Source organism: Neofelis nebulosa, chromosome 12 (genome assembly GCF_028018385.1).
Source record: "Neofelis nebulosa isolate mNeoNeb1 chromosome 12, mNeoNeb1.pri, whole genome shotgun sequence".
Lineage (NCBI taxonomy): Eukaryota > Metazoa > Chordata > Mammalia > Carnivora > Felidae > Neofelis > Neofelis nebulosa.
The window spans coordinates 66074028-66097502 of NC_080793.1; the positions used below are offsets into that span (position 1 = coordinate 66074028).

Genomic DNA, 23475 nt, shown 5'->3' on the forward strand with positions numbered 1-23475 from the left:
CCTTGACTTTCATCGTTTTTATTATGACATGTCCATTTGTAAATCTCTTTGTATTTATAATGCTTGGAGTTTGTCGATCTTCTTGGATTTTTTTTTTTCAGTAAATTTGATAAGGTTTAACCATTTCTTTGAATGATTTTTTTTTTCCTTTTCTTTCTATCTGCTCCTTGTGGTACTCATTACAAGTATGTTGGTGCATTTAATGATGTCATACATTCCTCTGAGGCTTTCTTCATCTTTCTTCATTCTTTTTACTCTGTTATCTCCCTCTTGATTTCTATATCTTGAAATTTGCTTATTCTTCTGTCAATTCAAATCTGTCGAAGCACTCTAAAGAGATTTTTTTGTTTTTTTCTGTTACTGTATTTTTTCAACCCCACAATTTCCATTTGGCTCTTTTTTGTAACTTCTATCTGTTTATTGATATAATTTATTTGATGCAATATTGTCATCATACCTTCCTTCTTTAACTATTGTTTTCTGTAGTTTTGAGAATATGTTCATAATCATTGTTTTGAAATCTTTTTCTGATAAATCAACATCTTATTATTCTCACCAGCTGTTTCTGTTGCTTGCTTTTTTTCCCTGGGTATGGGTCATGCTTTCTTGTTTGTTTGCATGCCTCATAATTTTTTGGTGGGAAATTGGACATTTCATGTAATATACTGTACCAGTCCTGGGCACTGGTTGTCCTTTACTGCTCCCTTTCAGGACTTGTTATGTTATTTGTTTGTTTATTTATTTATTAACTGCCTAGTCTATTTCACTTCCTACAGTGTTAAGTCTCTTATGTTGCTCCTCAGCGGCTTTGGATATGTCCATAGTTGCCCTGGGATGATAGTGATAATGGTAGGGCTTTCCTAAACTCTTTCTCTGACTTCACCCAGCTGTTGCGCTCCACTGATAGCTGGATAATTACTTTTGTTTTTAATAATGCTTGGAGATATAAATTGCTCTATAAATGAATCCTGTCAAATTGTGTCTTCTTTGAAGGAATCATTTCTAAGGTCAGTGTTTGATATTTGTTCCAACCCCAGGAGGGCTTCTCAACTTATTTCCAGTTCTTTCCTGCAAACTAGCTGGCCTGCAGTTTAGCGTGTATCTTGAATCTCCTCCCAGTTGCCTTTCACCACAGTCTTTACTGTTTTGCAAACACACTTAGGCTTGAACTTCTCTACACTTTGTTGCAAATGAAATAAGTTCCTTTGGGTAGGGTTTAGAAGCTATCTGTTATGGCCTGCTTCCCCCTTCTGGCAAAGTCTCTGAGCCAGGGCTCTGGAGCTGGGGTGGTGATAATGAAAAGCTTCTCTCTGAGTGACCTTCTTGCTCCAGGAGGTGAATGCTTAGTGTAGGTGCAGCAGCCTGAGGTCTAGTCAGCTGCCAGTCCTGATGTGGAACCACGGGGGCAGAAGTGTTTAGGGCCTCATTATTTTCAGTGTGACACACTCAAGTTAGAGCTGTCATATCACAAGTGGGGTCTGGGTGGAAGAAGGGAGCCTCCACCTAATAGTCATTCTCCTTTGGGACTTAGCCTCAGTAACAGGTGGCTGGCAGTAGTTCCCCTGAAAGAAAGCCCTTCTGGCTAGTAGCTGGAGGGAGAGGGAGCTGTTCTGGCTGTTGTAGTGTGGAGTGGCCTCTTGCTGAACTGAGAGGAGAGAGGTAGGAAGTGTTCTTGGTTCAAATATCGCAGACTTTTTCTTATCAAATTTTCATTGATTTTCTTGAATAGATACATTTTTTTCATTTGCTGTTTGTCCTTGGACCATTTCCAGAAACTTTAAATAGTTGTTGTTTTAACAGTTTTCATCAGTTTCGGTGGGAGCAGATCAGCAGAACTCCTCACACTGTCATGCTGGAAGTAGATCCTTTTTTCCATAGGTTTTTAGTGTGAAGTGATAATGTGTTTATGCTCAAAAAAGTTTGGGGGAATGTTCTTTGATGTTCCCATAGTATCCTCTACTTACTCTTTTATAAAATACGTTATATTATCATTTCTTGTGTAATATAGTTCTTCTGCTAGAGCAGAGTTTTTAAAAATTTTTCAATTATGTTCCATAAGAAATATACATATATCCTATCTTGAACACATACATATATGTATTATTTTTTTACAAAAGTTTCACCAAGCACACTTGCTGTTTCTATGGATGATATACTGTAGTATTTTCTGTTCTTTTACTTCATTAAAAAAATTGCTTGGTTGCTATTAATTGATCTCACAACTTGCAATTTAAAAAACAGTCTCTAGACTAAGACTCCTTGAGGCAAGGACTATGCTTGGGATTGAGATTTTATCACTAATTTCTGGCACAGTGCCTGGCACATGGTATCCACTTAACAAATGTTTCTTAAATGACCGTGTGAATGCTGGACTTCTCAGAGTTAAGTTATGGTGTCCTGAGATGCCCTAAGAGAGGTTACAGCATAGAATTAGAACCCTCGCTTGACCCCTGAATCTCTTGACTAAGGAGTCCCTATAAATATCTCTCAGAAATGGTGCTTGGGAATTGTTTTAGCTGAATGAGAGTATGGTTTGGTAAATTTCTTTTTCCAATGCAAATAAAGGGTAAAACCCAGGAAAATACCATGTAAACATTTTGTACTTTCATTGGATCTTTTCTTCCCAGATACTTAAAGGAGGAAATCTGTACTATATGGAAGGAAGCATAGAAACAAGAAAATGTAGACAAAATTATGTGTGGACTAGTTTATTCTCAAAACTTAACTTTAGTTAACCAAATGTTACAATTATGCTTTTTTAGCTAGTAGACATTTGTCAAGATCTTTCCTCACAGTTAGTAGGCAAAGTAACTCATACTGTTTCTTGACTTAGTTATTTTTTTGAAATCCCCCCCAAGTGGATATAGTTAAACCTTTTGAAGATTGCCAGACCAAGTATAGTTCTTGGGGTATAACAAGGAATGAGCAGTAGAACTTTATTAAGACTTAGGCTATGTACATACATACATACATACATAATCAAGCTGTTACTTAAGATTACCTTGCCCCTAAATGAGTGGTCTTGAAGATGATGCAGGGTTGGGTAAGAGAAAGACCAGGTTCCCTGTGACAGAAAGAGAAGCATCTATTAGAGGAAAAGTTTAAAGAAAAGTCAGCTTGTGGAATTAATAATGCCGGAGGCCATATGGTACTGTTAGATTATCTTATAGTCTAAGTCAAGATGAGAACTTCTTTAAGAACAAACAAACAAAGCAACAAAAAAAACTTCATATGTTAGATGTGAGAGGAGATCTCCCCTCTGAAATTCTTAGTTGACATTGAAAATGCATATTACTTGGGGGTAGAGTTAGGGGGAGAACCAATAAAAACTTTTGTATTTAATTTCCTGGTTGTTGAAGAGTTCACATTCTAGACTTGGAAGCAGATAATACCTCACAGTGCAACCTCTGTGAATTATCCTGTCTAGAGAAACCAAGCATCTGGCTGTATGAAATTGGAACTCAGAGAACTGATTAATTTTATTATATAGGGTGTGAGGGCTGTGGCTCCTGCCAGCTGTAGTTGAGATCTTTCTCAGTCTCCTCCTGATATTTCTGTTCTTTATGCCCACAGAGTTTAGAGTAGTTTTGAATTTTGTTTGTCCAGAGTAGCCCTGCCACCATGGCCTTTTTAAATACCCTTTTCTTACAGATGGGAGTGAGTGTGGTGGGTTTAGGTTTACAACCAAATTAAGCAGGAAGTACAGAGTTCCTATATATCCTGTCCCCCTCACATGTATAACTTCCCCCACTATTGACATCCTGTACCAGACTAGTACGTTTGTTGCAATTGATGAATCTACATTGACACATCATAATTATCCAAAGTGCATCGTTTGCCTTAAGGTTCACTCTTGAGGTGGTAACTCTATAGGTTTAGACAAATGAATAATGACATGTACCTATCATTATAGAATACAGATTGGTTTCACTGTCCTAAATATCCTCTGTACTCTTCCTGTTCATCCTCCCCTCCACCTCTGTGAGCCTTTTGCTTTTATTTTTAAAATTACTTATGGAACCAGTTCTGTTATAATTTCACTCCTGTGTTGAACTGTAGAACTATATGTACTTTGACCATAATGTAGTTCAAAGAGTTTCTCCTTAACGTAAGGACTGCTGATATCTTCCTTTTATTCCTTTCTCTCCATTCTTTCTCCAAATGGTAGCATGTCAGCGTATATTGTATAAAAGAGATATGCTTTTATTTCCTGAGATTTCCTTGATGGTCTGCTAGTTAGAGGTACTTCTGGACAAGTGATAAAGTCTGATAATACAGCCCTAAGTAGCAAGGTTTTGCTCTAGCCCCATAGAGCTAGAAGAAAATTTAAAAATGGTTCCTGTTCTCTGTTTACAGGTTACAGTCACTTCTTGTACAGATCTCAAATACAGAAATGGTATGTTCTTCCTACATAACCTTACCTAAAAGAGCTATATATTTCTTGGGTACCTTAATGTACATGTTTATCATTTCCTCCCTGCTGCACCCCTTTTTGAAGAATCTGCCCAGACTTTACTACCCATTGATCACCAATCTTTGCCAGATGAGCAAGTGATCTGGTGGAAACCAATCTAGAGATTCCATTGGCTGAATTGAGCCCATTAGATTCTCTTCCCTGAAAATGGGGACCTTGAGATACTGAGTTAATGAAATGATGATGAATCTTTGTGCTGAAAGATCACCTAGAGCTGTGACCAGGCTCCAAACTATACCATAAACTTACATAACTTAACAACATGTGCAAGCCAGGGGGATCAAAAGTCATGAGTCAGTAGAGGAAGGTGGTCTACACAGAGGAGCTGACAGTGGAGGACACATGTGAAGACCCATGAGCAATGGTGACAGGAGTTTCTAGTCCCAATTTTCATTTGGTCCAGCTTAACTTTGTTTTCTTTCCTTGAGTATCCTTGAGATCTTTTGTTGTAGCATTTTCATAACATTTCCCTTCCCCATTTGACTCAATCTAGTTGTGTGGTTTTTGTTTTACAACTGAGATGTAGTGCCAGTAGTAAAATAGATTCTTATAGAGTTAAAATCTTGAAGACTCTGGATTGTAAGACACAAAGAGAGATAGAAAACCAAGGTTTGATTATCAGTGCAAAGTAAGTGTATATGGAGTAGCCTTTTGTCAATGTTTTCTTTACCTGCTGGCGTTTATTAACTCATTCACTACTCTTCCATTTTCTAGGCTAAAGAATGCCTATATCATTTCATCTTTTCTCAAAACAGTAAAAATTTCTGTCCTTTTCTGCCTCTTTAGTTATCACAGTTTTCTTTAGTTTCTTTATATAACCTCAGGGAGATTGCTGAAGTAGGTGCTAGGAGACCTGGATTCTGTTCTTGCTGGGACTCCAACCAAATGGAGATAGTCTTAAGAAAGTACTTCAACGCTCTGCACCCTATTACCTCTTCTATGAAATGAAAGGGTTGGGCTGGATCGCTGATTTCTACCTATAGCTCCTGGACTTCTTAAGGGTAATATTCATAGGCTGTGGGGCTTAGGACAGGGATGTAAATTTTGGGCATCACTATTTAGCCTACTACAAATGAGATGGCATAGTTAAAACCAGTTTTTAAACCTTTTTGTTCCATAGGATCACAAGAATACTTCCATTCTTTACCTGAAACATAATGTGGAAATACTATCTTATAGTGATTTACTTAGTGTGCTGTAGCATGAATCACTGCTTTAACCCAATCAGAAACCATTTTTGTCTCCCCAAAATCTGCTGGCTAGAAAATTACAAGTCTTGTTAGGAAGCAAGAAGGTAGATAATGGGTGCTAGACAGGTAACCACAAATGTCTACTACACCTAAAATTCTAATAAGGACCAAAAATGGGTCAAACCTGGCAGGCTTGCTAAATTTTGCTAGATCTCTGTTAGTGTATTCTAATATTATGGTCTTTTACCCAATATTATGCTTTAAAAAAAAAATCCTATAGGGCCATGAATCCCAAGTTGTTGGTTTTGTTGTTGTTGTTTGCTATATTAATGCCAACTTACCAGTTGCTCCTTATCTTAGAATTTTTGTCCCTGCATAACTTCATTCTTTTTCAATAGGTCTCTTCCCTGAGATTTTCACATTCAGTAGATTTATCCTCCTTGCAAAGCTCTTGGTTGCCCCTTGCCATGGGGCATTAGCAAACACACAGAGTAGTACAAACTGCATTTAGCATCGCCATTTATGCACTAGAGAACTGTGACTGGAGTTTTATGTGTTTTTACCCCCTTGTGAGGTAATTGAAATAGAATACAGACATTTATTTTGTTTCGAAGTTTCTGTGATTTACATATGAACAAATCTATACTTCTGTAGGTATCAGATGACTGGTATTTTGGGGGGGTATATGTTTTTCTTCCTTGACTGTGCTGTGTAGAGAGATCTTTTCCCTATTTTCATGAGAGTGCTCTGGCTGTAATGGAAACCCTGACTAGGACTGGATGAGAGGGTGTGCAACATGATTGGGAATAAACACAAGCTGCTGCTTTTTTATTACAGCTAAGGCATAGTAGAGGTCATGCATATAAGGCTCATAAATAGAGTGCCCTCCAGCAGATCGATAAAGTATAACAAAGTGAATGACATACAGGCTAGAATTTATACGAATTGTTCAAGTCAGTCTATGTCAGCGTTCTTGTAATTGGCAATACCTTGGTGTTTCACACAAGCCATAAAGGGCTCTAGAAGGAACTCTTGTTTTTTTTTGTTTGTTTGTTTGGTTTTTCTTTTTTGCCATGGTTTTAGTTGTATTCTATATGTGTACAGCATAGCAGAAACAATCCACTCTACCCTGAGTGTTACTTATCCCATAAATCATCTTCCCTACATACTATTTCCTGTTTACTAATAGATTATTTGGCCGCCAGCTTTGCTGGTGTAGAAACTTTATGTTCATCTTAAACTCCTTCAGGGTGGGGGGGGGTACTATATTATAACCATCTTTGAGTGAATTGAAAAAGCACAATTCCCCATTTGGGCTTAAAATGAAAGACTTAACTGAGGGACTTGACTTTACATATATCCTTCCCAGATCTGTTAGAACTACTGCAGCTTCTCCCCTTGAGTTCTTCTCAGCCTCTTGGAAAACCAGTAGGGGACAAGATCTAGAAGTAGCAGTATTCACTAAGATAACTGAAGATGCATAGGAGGGAAAAGAGGACATTGTACTGGAAAGGTTTGTTTTACTATGGTTATTAAAGCAAAAATGGGAGGAGCAAGGAGAAGGCATACTGTTTCTTTTTGAGGAGGTTAAAGTTTTAAGAGAAAGAGACAGCCAGTTATATTGAAATAATTTGACATCCATCCCTCCATGGTCATATTTTTTTGAAGCCAGGGTAGACAGTTGGGTAGAGGTAGGTATATATAACCCTTTTTTTAAACAAATGGACTAACCCTTTTAACCCTTGGAACTATTTCAGTAGGTGGTGCTCTTGTGCTATAACGTAACATAGGTTTTAGAGAGGTTCTGAGACCACGGTGGGTAGTTCTAGGGCCCTTGTCCCTGTTGATCCTGTGGGTCACTGCCAAGTGCATCACTTGGATAGCAGCGTATGGGTGCTTTTTGTGAGAGATTTTTCCTTTGTCTGGAAATGAGGTGAATTTAGGTCTGTACCTTCTCTAAAGCTACCTGAGCTCTGCTTTCCAGGAGAACCTAACTGAGGGGCTTACTAACCTTTCAAAAATGTTGTGCCTCTAGTTTTTATTCAAACAGCCATGATATGTGTTGTGTTACCAGTTTTCTATGACCATTTTTTTTTAATTGTAAATCATCGGTGACCTCCACATCAAGTTCCTTTCCAGATAACTCAGGCTATCATTCTTGTTTCTTTGTTTTCCTTTCCTTTAGCTTCAGTAAAGGAAGTTTATTAAATTTAAATAGTTAAATTTAAATGTAAAATTAAATGCAATAAAATTAAATATGTGGTAGAGAAATTTGTAATTGATGAAGAAATATGGATGAAAAACATTGAGTTCAAATAGCAGCCATGATAACTATAGCTGACAGTGAACCTGGTTGGCATCAGTCCTTTGCCTCACTTCTTTTGCTATATATTGAGATCTTTTGTTCGGAGTTGGTTGCAATATCATGATGGTGAGCAAGGTATCCAGTAAAGTCCACATTTGGTGCTGCTGGCAGAAGTGTAGTGGGCAAGGAAGTGAAATTTAAATCCAGCTATCCAAGCAGGACAAATCTCTTATTGCCAGTAGTTGCCAAAAATATTTAGGGTTCTGCTTTTTCAGGAAGTTTCTTGGGGTTGTCTCTAAAAGTGAAAAACAGTTGCTTCACCTTATGTTTACCAGCCGTTAAGTAAGAGGCAAATGCTTGCTGGGTGTGCTCATCTGAGCTGCTGATTCCTGTTGTCTCCCCATTGAACTTAGCTGGCCCTGACTGCAGTGCTGGCAGCCAGCCTCTTGAGATTCATGACCCAGCAGATCCAATGGTTGTTCAGGACACTCTCTTGTAGCTTTTGAGATTTTCTTTTTATAATTAATACTTTAACTTGTGTAGATTTGTTAATGACTTATTTAGTTATCTGCTTGTTTTTTAAAATTATCTTAGTATTCAGAATGTGCTTTTAATCTGAGAACTCAGGTATTTCTTGAACATTCTTAGCTTTTATCTCTAAATATTGCTTCTCTTCTGAACTCTCTTCACTTTCTTTTTCTGTGACACCTCTTAGGTGTTTGTGGAGCTATCACTCAGGTTTCTTAACTGCTTTTCATTTTTTCTCTTTTTTTTTCTGGGCTGCATTCTGAGTGAATTCCTTAATATTATCTTCAGATTGACCAAGTCTTTCTTCAATTCTGTTCAGTCTGAGGTATCTTGTTTACTGAGTTTTTAAACTTTTATGACTCTATGCTTCACATAATTTCTAATTGATTCTTTTTAACCATCTCTTATTTTAATTCTGCCTTTTTGTTTTATAATTTTTAATTATTTTTCAATTAGCTTTCTAAAAGCATCTTAAATATACTTATTTTATTGGACTGTTTTGTAATATTAATTTCATCTGAAGTGAATTAGTGGCCTGATGACTCATTGTGTTAGTTGCCTTTATTAGCATTAGATTTCTTCATGTACTTTAGAACTTTGGTTGAAGGGCATGATTTGTTTGAGATCTCTTTTGTATTGTTTTTATTCATTTACTTATTTTCCATTTCTTTCCTCTTTTCTCACTCCTTGTAGCTATTTTGGAGTTGTCTTGGGTGGCTTCTACAGAGCCCCAGTCTAGACCTGCAGTGGTGGTTTATACTTGGGCAATCACAGGCTGTTTCATTGGGCTCCTGATCGCTGGCTGGCCTGTGTCCTCCTTCCTCCTTATGTCACTGCTCCATATGAAACAAGGAGCTGCCAACCTTCTTTCAGAAATTGAGGGGTCTCCTCCTCCAGTTATCACCGTGACTGTGCTGTCACACGGCGATGCTAGGTCTGACTCTTTCTTTTGTGGATTATGTTTGGCCTCAGAACTGTGTAGGATTCATATTTCCAGTTTTAGTGCCTGAATTGTGACCTTAGAAGGCTCAAGGCTTTCAGTTCGAGGACTTTCCTCTTTGAGTTTCTGCCCCATGTCTTTTTTACAGCAATAGTTACATTGTTTGTTAGCTTGCCTGCATCCTTTCTTTTGGTTTTCCCTTCTTATGTTTCCCCTCTCTGTGCTGTATGTTTGGAGTAGAGAGGATCCATCAGAGTAAATTTACTGTGCCATCTTAACTGGAAGTCATGTGGGCTGAGGGATTAAAGGAAATAAAGTGAGATATTTGGTTTTACATAGCACTAAAAGCTACCCACAAAAATGCTTTTTTGTGTGAGTTCAGTGACCCATAGCATACGGTTATTTAAACTTCTCCTTCAGAGCCTTGTAGACCCCAAAAGATGAGTAGGATTAAGCAGGTGGGATTTATTAGGATTCTGTGTTTCTCTGCAAGGATTTCACCTTTTATTTTTCATTTGGATGGTAATTTAAAAATCCAATTGTTCCCAAACACCTAAATGCCCACAATTCTAACTAAATAGTGTCTTAAGATGTCAGTGCCTGCAGCTGTGTTTTCTAGTGGCACTAAATAGCACTACTTTTAGATATTGAAAACAAACAGAGGTAAAAAGGTAAATAATACGTTTGAGCTGAGTGAGAGATTGCTGTTTCACAGTAGTTCAAAAAGAGAAAAGGGCGAATTTAGGCATCCCCACATATGGTAGGACCAGCAAATAACAGAAGCTGCTGGTAGCTTTTGGTAGCCAGTACCAAGTTTACATGACCAGTCCAAGTGAGATTCAGTAACCTGAATCATTGATCACATTGGATTCATTTTGTTGATTGAAATTTTATTCATTTTGTAGATTTGTTGGTATTTGTGCATGTAAAGATTTTGTAGATGTATAAGAGCTATATAAGCATAGTGGTTTTACTAGTTTTGTACTTATTAGTACAGGATAAAAATTCTTTTTCAGTTAGCTTTTTAAAAGTATCTTTATTTTTTATTTATTTTTTTTTCAACGTTTTTTATTTATTTTTGGGACAGAGAGAGACAGAGCATGAACGGGGGAGGGGCAGAGAGAGAGGGAGACACAGAATTGGAAACAGGCTCCAGGCTCCGAGCCATCAGCCCAGAGCCTGACGCGGGGCTCGAACTCACGGACCGCGAGATCGTGACCTGGCTGAAGTCGGACGCTTAACCGACTGCGCCACCCAGGCGCCCCTTAAAAGTATCTTTAAATTAGCTTTTATTTTATTTTATTTATTTATATATATATATATATATATATATATATATATATATATATATATATATATATATTTTAACATTTATTTATTCTCGAGACAGAGAGAGACAGAGCATGAACGGGGGAGGGGCAGAGAGAGAGGGAGACACAGAATCGGAAGCAGGCTCCAGGCTCTGAGCCATCAGCCCAGAGCCTGACGCGGGGCTCTGGGCTCGAACCCACGGACCGCAAGATCGTGACCTGAGCCGAAGTCGGACACTCAACCGACTGAGCCACCCAGGCGCCCTTAAATTAGCTTTTAAAAAGCATCTTTTAAAAGCCGTCTAAAACAGCTCTGAGAGCCCCCAGCAGTTTTTTTCTTCAAGTTTGAGAAACAGGGATCAGGGGTAACTTAACTCTTCCTATGCAATGTAGGAACATCCTGTGTTTGGTTTTTATGTTTTTGCCTGGCTCACCCCTGCTCATACTTCATGGTTTTACTTAGCTTAGGCATCCTTTCTACCTGGAAGCGTCTGACACCCCTGTGCCAGGTGAAATGCCCCTACTCAATGTTCCTTGTAGCACCCTGTTTCCTTTTTCCCAGCCCTTCCCCTAAGGGATTATGTTTTTTCTGTTTATAGATCCTGATTTTCTCATTAGCAACAGTTTGCTTGAGAGCAACGAATTATACTGCCATCTTTTTACTTTCAATGTTTTTGAGAGTTTCTGTCATAAAGTTGTCTCCCAATAAATTTGTGGGATTTTTTGTTTTTGTTTATTTAGTAATAAATTATGAGTACAACCAAGGGTGGGAAGAGGCAGAATAACTTAGAGCTGAGTCACCAGTGACAAAGGTAAGAAGATTTCTAATATTTTAATATCTAATGTGCCCCTCAGCCCATTTTTTAAACTTGTGGTCTCATTGAACACCACAGTCTTGCTCTAAGATAAGACAGTTGAGGACAAGAATGCAAGGAAAGGAAATAACCACTATTTATTCCTAACAGAATGTATGTGGGAAGACTGGCATTTATTTTAATGTTTTTTGTTTTATTTTTGAGAGAGCGAGACAGAGCACAAGCGGGAAGGGGCACAGAGAGAGGGAGACATAGAAGCAGGCTCCAGGCTCTGAGCTGTCAGAACAGAGACCGATGTGAGGCTTGAACTCATGAATGGCGTGATCATGACCTAAGCTGAAGTCAGACGCTTAACTGACTGAGCCTCCCAGGTGCCCCAAGACTGGTATTTTTTTGAGTCCCATTCGTTGCTCTTTGGTGCTCTGATGGAGAACAAAGTCAGGGGTCTCTGTCTTAGTAGATCCAAAACACACACACTATCATGAAGGGGTGTTTCTCCTTGGAAGCTAGGTCCAGAGAGCAGCTCTTTTCTTCACATGACTGGGGACATGGGCTGGAGAACGGACCTCCATAAATCCCTAGACCGTTATCTGCTAGATTAAATTTCCTTAATTCTTTGCAAAGTCATCTGAGGAGTGCGTACACTCTGCACCTGGATTGCAGTTGACTCCTCTGATTCCTTAGACCTAGATTTTGTTTATGACTGAGGTTTGTTTGAAATTATCTGCAAATTTCACGTCTGTGTTTCTGATTAGACCATCTCGAGGAGAAACACTGCTGACTCAACAGAGAAAAAGCCAGCTCCTCCTAGTGGAACTTTTCTTAAAACCTCATTGTTTTTAGAGGGAAAATATCATTTCTTACTTAAGCCCTTCATGTGGAAACAAGAATATATTATTGTGATTTTTTAAAAGTTACAAACACAGGGGCAAATTGATCACTCTTACTTAGTGAAGCAAAGAAACATTACTTTTTAGTAAATTAAAAATACTGGTATCAGGCTTTCAGTAAGGCAGAGGAAGAATGTTGTCAACCTTAAGCATAGTTGAACATAAATTTCTTAATTTTAGGTTTGATTATATTCCTGGAGGTTTTAAATATTTCCTGATAAGGGCATTGTGCCCCTAGTTGATGACATTAATTGAAGGCTAGGTATTTAATTTGTCTTTTTCTTCTTTCATAAAGTGTATTTTGTAGCATTCTGTCCTTAAATCTGTTTGGTGCTTACTTCATGGGAGAAGTGACTTCAGTTGATTCTGCTCAGAGGAAATGGAAAAAAAGTAGTGTTTTTTTTTTTGGTTTTTTTTTTTTTTTTTTTTTTATCAGGTTGCTACTTTGATTATGGGCCATATTTGGCATGTATAGACTTAACCTCTCATACCTCTGGCTTGGAGATGGGACAGACCAAAGGAAAGCAATTTCTAACTTTTTTGGCCCCTGACAGGTATGATACACATCCATTTTGATACCACGAGGTTTTAAATGAGCTTTGTTTGAAATGTTGACAATCTGAGAGCTACACGGGCTTCCATCAACACAAAATCAGTTCAAATATTATCTTAGTCTCTCCTCTGCAGTAGCCTTAGTGGGTTTATATTCACACATTTGTTAAATATTTATTGAGTTTCTGTGTGCCAGGTACTGTGTACAGCAGTGCTTTTCAGAACTCCTAGGTTCTGAGGAGATATACCAGTTAAGATGTGTTTGACCGCAAGTAACAGAAAACCCAACAAAAGGTGGCTTAAACCAAAAGGAAAATAAAATTCCAAGGTTGACTACTGTATTGCCTCAGCTGTGCTCTCAGGCTTACTTACTGCTGGGCCCCAAGGCGACTACTGCCATTCTAAGTGTCACATGGAGACCACAGTGTCTAATATAAAAAAAATGTGAATTTATTCTAGGTTGAGAAAGACTCTGTCAGAAACCTTCCAGCCCGAAGCTCAGTTCTCATTGTTCTATGTAGACTAACATTGGCTATTCCTGCAGTTGGTAGGAGGGCAAATGGAAATGCCATGACTGGTCTGCATACACCAGCCATTCTCAAAATGTGACTCAGGAAACCTTGGGTATCCCTGATTCCCTTTCACGAGGATCATAGGACAAAACTATTTTCATAATAATGCTAAGACATTATTTGCATTATCCACTCTCATTTTCTCACTAATCGACCGTGGAGTCAAAGGTTACATGACGTATGATGATCTCATTGCTCTAGCAGCTAATGGAATGTATGTGTGTATAGTTTTGGGTCTTAAATTTTTTTTTCAGGTTTAATTTCTAATGTGGTAAATATTGATAAATATAACCCACATTAACAAAAGCCTCTCAGTAATGTCCTTAGTAATGTTTAAGGATATCAAAGGATCCTGAAAATGTTTTTGATTTGCTGGTCTACATTAATCAAGATGTTCACCCACGGCGTTGGGGCACATCCCAGCTTCCCCAAGACTCATGCTGTGAGATTCCTCAATAAACTGATTCTGTTAACAAAGAAGCAGTTGGAAGGGTTAGGGCTGTCAGGTAGACAACCAGCATTGTGTGCAGGACTATTCTGAGGAGGGGCTTGGAGAAGAGGACATGGCAGGGACATAGGATATACTCCAGGCCCTGCTTTGACCAGAGCCACTCCAAGTCTGTGTTTATTTTTGTAATTGTAGCACAATATACATGACATAAAATTTACCCTTTTAACTGTTTTTTAAATATATAGTTTAGCGGCATTAATTATATTCATAGTGTTCTGCAACTATCACCACCGTCCATCTCCAGAACCTTTTCATCTTCCCAAACAGAAACTCCGTATCCATTAAATAATAATTCCCCACCCAGCGCCTGACAGCCACCATTCTGTTTTCTGCTTCTGTGAGTTTGACTACTCTGGGTATCTCCTATAAGTGAAATGATATAATACTTGTCCTTTCATGTCTGGGTTATTTCTCTTAGCATAATGTTTTCAAGGCTCATGCATGTATGTATCAGAATTTTCTTCCTTTTAAGGTTGAATAATATTCCATTATATTTATTTTGTGTATTTATTCATCTCTTAATGGACATTTGTGTTGTTTCCACCTTTTGGCTGTTGTGAATAATGCCAATATGAACATGGGTATGCAAATACCCATTTGAGTTCCTATTTTCAAATCTTTTGTGTGTGTGTGTGTGTGTGTGTGTGTGTGTGTGTGTGTGTGTAAGTGTATAAAGAGAAAGAGAGAGGTAGAATTGCTGGGTCATTTGGTAATTCAGTGTTTAACTGTTCAGGATCCGCCATACTGTTTTCCACAGCAGCTACACTATTTAGTATTCCCACCAGCAATGTGCAGGGTTTTGGTTTTTCTATACTCTCACCATTACTTGCTATTTTTTGTATTTTCTAAGTAAGTCACCCTAATGGGTGTAAAATAGTATCTCATTGTGGTTTCGATTTGCATTTCTATAATGATTAATGATTTGAGACTCTTTTCATATGTTTCCTGGCCATTTTATCTTCGAGAGATACCTATTTAAGTCATTAGTCCAGTTTTTTAAAACTGGGGGTTTCTTTCTTCCTTTGTTTCTTTCTGTCATTGCATTGTGGGAGTTCTTCATATATTCTGGATATTGATCTCTTCTTTCATATATGATTTCCAGAGGTCTGTCCATTTTATATGTTGAACTTTTATGGAAGGTTTCATTTTAGGGGTGCCTGAGTGGCTCAGTTGGTTAGGCATCTGACTGTTGATCTCAGCTTAGGTCTTGATAGCAGGGTCATGAGTTCAACCCCTACATTGGGCTCCACTGGGTATGGAGCATACTTAAAACAAAAAGAAAACAAAAAAACCCCAAGGTTTCATTTTACTAAAGATTTTTTTAAAAAGCTCTAAAGCTCTGTGCCACTGTTGCCATTCTCACTTTTGTGACCTCATCCTACATGTTTACCTGCTATACTGGTTTAGAAGATATGGATGGTAGGACTTGGATAATTACCTCATATTATAAATTACTTGGTAATTTATAAGAACTACTTTTGAATTTCTCACACTATTCAAAATGTAGCCCTGGCTACTCTTATTTGTGTACATGGCTTTATAGGTTACCAACTATTTGCCATGGAAGAAAACAATGATGATTCAGACTAAATGATTTTTAAAATATTTTTCCTTTACATCTGTGGCAATCGTAGCCTTTGACAGGACTTTACAGGCACCAGATTCCTCACCATATCGGCTGATTAAGGAGTCTTTTTAGACTCTTCATAAAATCTAAAAACAGTTGAATTCTAAGTTGTCTCTAGATGGGACAGCCTTTTGAGACACAGAAGTGCCTTCAACAGCAGTGCTAATGGAGGATCAGAAAATTGCAGGTTAAATTATAGAAGGGATTTTTCCATCCTGAAACTTCGTAAATTAGGAGAGGATAATAATGTCACATAATGTCAAATGAGAGGCTGGAGTTGCTGGCTCATGTATTACTGGTCACTTCCAGGGCTGTGGTAGACTGGACATCTTGCATGGGCCTGCCTGGGCCTGCAGGGTTTACTCTTTGAAGTCAGGGCTGCTTAAATGCTCAGTGTCAACATGGAACTTTGGGAACCCACCTTGCTTTCTGAAAGTTAATTTGAGAACCACTGGTCTAGGGGCTGTCCCTTGCTAGGGGCTGTTGTCTTAACAGTTGATTTCTAAAGTAAGGGAAATGGGGGGCTCACGGGTCGCTCAGTCAGTTAAGCATCCGACTTCAGCTCGAGTCATGATCTCACAGCTTGTGAGTTTCAGCCGCGCATCGGGCTCTGTGTTGACAGCTCAGGCCCTGGAGCCTGCTTTGAATTCTGTGTCTCCTTCTCTTTCTCCCCCTCCCCTGCTCTCTCTCTCTCTCTCAAAAGTAAATAAACATTAAAAAAAATTTTTAAAAAATTAAGAGAAATGGTGTTGTTTTGTTTTTCAGTGAATTCAGATACTTTGCCCCAGTTTGTAATGACAGGCTTGTTTCTTTCTTCTTAATTATTTTCTTCAGACACTGCTCAAGTGTTGTTGTGATACTTTTATTTCCTTTATCACCTCATGAATTGTGCTTGGTAAACTCCATGTTCTTTGTGAAGCACATTTCCATGAAGTTTTTGAATATCCTTTTCCCAAAGAATGTAAATCACCAAAATGGGGAACCTTTTAGCACTGAAGCATTACCTTTTTCACCCGCTGTACTGTGAATCCAAGCCATGCTATCCTAGCAACTCAGACTGTGAACTCTCATGGACAGTGGTGTATCTTTGTGCCAAGGTGATTTGAGTTCATAAAACAGTACTTGCAAGCAGTAGAGTAACTTTCAAGCAATTTAAAAATGAGAGAAGAGGGGAGAGACAGTGATTCTAAGCAGACACCATTTTGAACCAGCCCTGTTTCAGTGTCTCTGATTGCTGGCTCTGATGGCTGGATTTCCCTGCCACTTCATCCCCCTTCCTTCTGCCTCCTTCTGTAGGATCTCCTCTAATAGCGGGAAACAAGGATGTGAACAAGCACATGGGCATCCTTCACTGGATAGTGGTTTGCATGCAGGTTTAGGACATTTTTTATGTTTTCTCTATGGCAATTTCTGAAGACCATTTTATTTTCTCCTGGAAATATACAGTGAGGGGACTAAGACCTTTTGTTATTTTTAGTCTGTATATGTGGAGAACGTGAAATCCTGGTTTTGATTCCTTGGGACTGGGTAAATGTGCCAAAAGAGAAATAACTCAAGAAATGGAAAATGGGGATTTCCTTCCAACTTTCCATGCCATTTGCTTTTGCTACATTAATATATACAGTTTGTGTACAAAATGCTTGTTAAAATCCCAAGTTTTAAGGAAATAATGTGATTGACATCCACCTTTTTTTAAATGCTCTTAAAAGATGCTTAAACAGTATTTCTCTAGTTGCTCCTCTGAAATGGATATGGGCATAGACCTCCATGTGAGGGCATGCACACTAAGCAGAGTCCTAAGAAAGTCAAGGATTTGGTATCAATCAAAAAATGTATAGTCAGATCTCAGTTGTCTAATAAGTGTGCAGATGAACTAGGATAAAGAAATTAATGCATTTGTGAAAAAAGTTAAAATCGCCATCAATCTGAAGAATCCTGTCTTTTTTATGAGGCATGCTTTTTTTTTTTTTTTTTTTTTTTTAAGCTGCCTGGACACCGCCTTATTTTATCTGCTTGAGTACAGACCTCTCACTAGTTATCCTTCCCTGAGTGATGAATTGGATGTCTCTTCCTCCTTATGACAATAGCCCTCTCAGGGCAAAGCAGTAGCCACATAGCTTGGGGAAAGTGGGAGCAGATAGAGAAGCCTGTGGATTTACTTCTCCTAGGAGCTGGGGCTAGGAAGATGGAGCCGTTATTTGAGGATGGGAAGGAAGAAGAGAAAACAAACCCTAGGTTTGTATCGCTGGCCAGTTCTGATAGTTGTAATATTTTCAGAGACTCAGCTAGAAAATAGAAAATACTTACAGAATTTTTTGGTAATTAAAATTTTTAATTGTATTCATCAAGTATTTTATGTATTGATTAGCATTTATAAGCCATGACAGCTTTTATTTTTTCTTTTGAGGTAATATGTGTGTGGTAAATGTATATCTAGAAGTTAGAGAATTTGTGTGTGTGTGTGTGTGTGTAATGGAAAATAATACATACAGGAAAGCACATAAACATGACTTACAGTTTTTTAATTATTAAAATGTTAACACGTTAGTGGCATCCAGGTCAAGAAATAGAATATTGCCAGCATCTTGAGAGCCCTTCATGTATACCTTCCCGATGGTACTTCTTCTCTTCTTCTAAAGGTAATAGGTTTCCTGACTTTTCAGAGCAATCACTACAGTTTACTTTTACCTGATTTTGAACTTTATGTAAATGAATCACATCTTATATATTCTTATGGGTTGGTTTCTTTTTCTCAACATTATGATTGAAAATTCATCTCTATGCCTGTGGTAGGTCCTGCATTGTCATTGCTGCATAGAGTTCCCTTATATGAATATATCACATTTAGTTTATTCATTCTACTCTTGACTGGCATATGGGTTCTTTTCAATTTGGGTCTGTTATGAATAATGCCGCAGTGAACATTCTGCTAGTGTTCATAAACACTTAACAAGCTTGGAGTGTTCTTTGAGGGAGAGTTTGTAATTTGTGGATTTTTGTATGATTATGATTTACTGAGAGAGATGTGTGAAAATTCCCAGTATGAATGGAATACTTTATTTTTATAGTTACATCAATTTCTGTGTTATATTTTGAGCTTTATAGTTTGTTTTATATTTCCATATTACTGGAGCATACAAATTTACAGTTGTTTAATCTTCCTGGTGAATTGAACACTTTATCATTATGAAGTGACCCTCTTTACCTCTGGTAATTCTTTTTGCCCCAAAGTGTATTTGAATTGATACTGTTTTTTTATTTGATTCCTTTGGTTAGGTTTGTATGTTGTTGTTGTTGTTGTTGTTTTCCTATTTTCCTTTTAGCCTCTCTGAATCACTATATTCTTATGTTTTAGATGTGTGTTTTATAACATGTAGTTTCTTTTTTTAATTCAAAACTGATATCGTTGTCTATAATGGCCCAGTTATGGAGACAGCCCAAGTGCCCATCAATTGATGAATGGATAAAGAAGATGTGATACACACACACGCACGCACGCACGCACGCATACACACGCACATGCACACACTGGAATATTACTCAGCCATGAAAAAGAATGAACTCTTGCCATTTGCAGGCTAGAGAGTATTATGCTAAGCAAAATAAGTCAGAGAAAGATAAATACCATATGATTTCACTCATATGTGGAATCTCAGAAACAAAACAAATGAGCAAAGGGGAAAAAAACAGAGACACAGACTGAGAAACATACTCTTAACTACAGGGAACAAACGGATGGTTACTAGAGGGGAGGTGGGTTGGGGATGGGTTAAATAGGTGACGGTGATTAAGGAGTACACTTATGCTGAGCACCAGCTGATGTACAGAAGTGTTGAATCACTGTATTGGACACCTGAAACTAATTATTTCCCTGTATGTTAACTGACTGGAATTTAAATAAAATCTTAAATAAAATAAAAAAATAAAAAATAAATAAAAAATAAATTTAAAAAGTGAAAAACCTGATAATCTTTGGGATGTACTTGGGAATTTAAGTCATTGGCATATTGTATAATTACTGATATATTTTAGTTTAAATCAACCATCTTACTGTGCACTTTTTTAAAATTCTTTTTAAAGTTTATTTACTTATTTTTTCAGAGAACACGCGAGTGGGGAGGGGCAGAGACAAAGTGAGAGAGAGAATCCCAAACAGGCTCTGCACAGACAGTCCCAGTGTGGGTCTCTAACCCACCAACTGTGAGATCATGACCTGAGCCAAAATCAGGAGTCAGATGCTTAACCAACTGAGCCACCCAGGCACCCCTGTGGTTTTTTAAATCTTGTCCATTCTGTATTCCTTTTTCTCTCCAATCTTGCCATTTTTTTACTATAAATTTTTCTCCTTTGATAATTTGGAAATTATATACTACCTGTTGATATTCTATTAGTGGATATCCTAGAAATTATAGTATGCATACTTGAATTATTTAACACTTTTATCTTCCTTTTCCTGGAAAATGCAGGGACTTTAGAACTCTGACTCTATTTTTCTCCAAGTATGCTATTGCTCTTATATATTTTAATTTCTGTATATATTTAAAAACCCCAATGACACTATTCTTATTTTATATCATAAATGTTAATTTAAAATTTTTCATGTATCTACCATTTTTGTTGTTTTTCATTTGTTCTTATGCCTGCAGAATTCTGTCTGGGATCATTTTCCATTTTCCTGAAGAGCATCCTTTAGTTAGATTAGGCTTACTGGCATCAAACTCTCTCAATGTGTCAAAAGATTTTATTTCACTTTATCTTGAAGAATATTTTAGTTAGGTATAGTATTCTAGGTTGGCCATTTTTTTTCCCCCTTTGACTGTATTGAAGGTATGTTTTCTGGCCATCTTGCTGTATTTTTATGTATCTTACCCATTCTTCTGTGTTTTCCATTGTTTTTACTTTCCATGTGAATTCTGGGTAGTGTCTTCTGATGTATCTTCCAAGTCCATTAATTCTATTTCCAATTGGGTCTGATCAGCTATTAAACCCATGTGTTGAATTCTTTTTTTAAAGTTTATTCATCTATTTTTAAGAGAAAGAGTGAGCGGGAGAGGGGCAGAGAGAGGGAAAGAGAGAATCCCAAGCAGGCTCCATGCTGTCAGTGTGGAACCTGATGTGGAGCTCAAACCCATGAACCATGAGATCATGACCTGAGCTAAAATCAAGAGTCAGTCGCTTAACCGACCAAGCCACCCAGGCGCCTCTTCATCTGTTGAATTCTTAATTTCAGTTCCTTTTTTCTTTTCTTCCAGTTTTAGAACTTCTACTGTATTCTTTGTTTTGTTTTGTTATCCTCCATTGGGGTTCTTTCTTGTGTGTTCTTTTCTTCCTGTGTGGTTGATTGTCTTTCATTATATAATTTTTGTTGTATTTGAAACATTATTTTTGGGGGGCACCTGGGTGGCTCAGTGGGTTATGCATCTGACTCTTGGTTTCAGCTCAGGTCATGATCTCAAGGTTTTGTGGGTTTGAGCCCCGCATAGGACTCTGTGCTGGCAGTATGGAGCCTGCTTGAGATTCTCTGTCTCCTCTCTCTCTTACGCTCCCCCACATCTGCCGTTTCTGTCTCTCAAAACAAGTAAATAAAACTTGAAAAATTATTTTTAGAAATAGTTAGAAACCTTGAAGTTATTTTCCTTCAGAGAGGATTTTTGTTTGCATCTTCCAGGCACCTGGCAGCAGACCTAGAAACCAGGGACCACCTTAGTTTAGCTTTAGTTTCATAGTTAGACTGTAGTATACGCAGGTTGGTTCATTTCTGGTTTCACCTATCCTCCCAGGGTGTACCCTCATAGGCACCAACTCTAAGTGTGGGGTGGTTTACCAGGACCTCACTTTGGTAGGCCTGGGCTCCTACTTTTACTTTCAGGCAAGTAATGCCTACAAAAAAAGCTTTTTAACCACCTCTTCAGGATCAGAAATGCCTTCCTAGGCCTGTATAACCCCATGTGTCAAGATCTTTCTCAAATAATTTAACACTGTCTTTCTGATTCTTTGTTGATCTTTTAAATTTTTTTTAAAATGTTTATTAATTTTTGAGAGAGAGAGAGATGCAGAATCTGAAGAAGCAGGCTCCAGGCTGTGAGTTGTCAGCATAGAGCCCGACGTGGAGCTTGAACTCATGAATTGTGAGATTATGACCTGAGCCGAAGTCAGATGCTTAACTGACTGAGCCACCTAGGTGCCTCTTGATGATCTTTTTATTACACTTCCATACTTAATGTAACCATATAAAATAGTGTTCATCAGGAAGGTTGGTTTCAATTACAGAGTCTACCGTTATCTGAAGTAGAACTGAAATTGGATGCAATTTTACTAAGTATGTTTACACTTAAATATATTCTGTACTTTTGTTTACCTCACCCATCCTGGTTAATCAAGAAAACTTACATAGACTTTTACTTCCAGCTTTTTAGAGTGGCTAGAAGAACCAGATAAAACATTTTTTGAAGCCATGGGAAAACTGCAGAGATGCCCAGTACTCAAGGGGTTAAGACCCTGGCAGTGAAGGGAAGTGCAGAGCACTGAGTAGACATTCTTTAGCAGCTTTTCACCCTTAGGGCAATTTGCCATTTCTGGAGAAGCTAGGGGAGACCCAAGAACTTGCAAGAGGGCCTATGCTACTGAGTCAGTGAAGTTAGCAACTCTTTTGGCAGTTTCACGGGGTTGGGCAGACATACATTGGATTTCCATAGGAAAAGATTGTTATTCCTACTACCTACAACTGTAAGGGTTCTATACATCTAGAAATATCATAAAAATAAGCCAATGGATAAAATTAGAAAATCACTATTTTTCAACCCCTAATGCATCTAAAATGATCGTCAGTGGATCCTAAGACCATTCAGGAAAGAGTTGATAGTGAAAGGAAAGTATAGTGGATGGATTAGGTTGACAGTACCTGAAACAGCTGATCTGTTTAATTCAAAGGACACACCACTACAAATGAAGTATTCTTGGAAAAAGATTGACCCTGAATCTAAAAAAACCTCTAAATTGTGCTCTCAGTTTGTACGCAGTATAGGGGAGAGCAAAACAAGCTAACACCACAGGAATGCAACCAGCCAAATACACAAGTATGAAACGTTCTATTAGTCAATACAATGGATTCTATTAGCCTTTTCGATTGCTTGGTTTTTTTTTCAGGGGATAAATGATATGAAAAGATTAAAAAATAAAAGAGGGGCAACTGTTACAGATTAAGGGAGACTTATTTTTACATTATTTTGTTACAGATTAAGGGAGAAATATCAATACTGGCCATATGTAATGTGTGGATCTTGTTTGGATTATAATATAAACAACCCATTATGAAGGAAAATTTTAAAGAAATTTGAACATAGATGGGCCATTGGATGATATTTATTGTGTTTATTTGGCTGGATTTATTAGGTGTGAAAGAGTGTACTCAGGTTTCTTTTTTTTTTTAAATCCTTAGAAAAAAAGAGAAATCAAAGTATTTTGGATAAAGTGGTGTGATGTCTGTGATGTGCTTTAAAATGGAAATTTTTTATAATTGTTTGGACTAGTTAATGGATACATAGGAGTTCATTTGGCTGTTTTGTCTACTTTTTTGGTAAATTTAAAAATACTCATTAAATAGTTACGAGAAAGAAACATCATAAACAAAATTCGCTTATAACATAGCCTGTGCTTTAAGTGAGACCATCATAAGCTGTTCTCTCTATTGGGTAAAAGTCTGCTGTGTATGAGTCGTGTCAGAAAAAGAGACAAACTTCATTTTATTTGCACAGCATTCTT

The 23475-nt window shown here is 37.7% G+C and overlaps 1 protein-coding gene across 5 annotated transcripts in view; it reads left to right on the top strand.

Moving 5' to 3' along the window:
• Positions 1-23475, top strand: part of FANCC (FA complementation group C) — a 264563-nt gene that overhangs the window by 67824 nt on the left and 173264 nt on the right. The window contains exon 1 of one of the 5 annotated variants that reach the window (XM_058695502.1): positions 4376-4396. The exons of the other annotated variants lie outside the window; for them this stretch is intronic. The gene's annotated coding sequence lies outside the window, so the exon portion shown is untranslated. Of the gene's footprint in view, positions 1-4375; positions 4397-23475 lie in introns of those variants that run through there. 5 annotated transcript variants of the gene reach the window in all.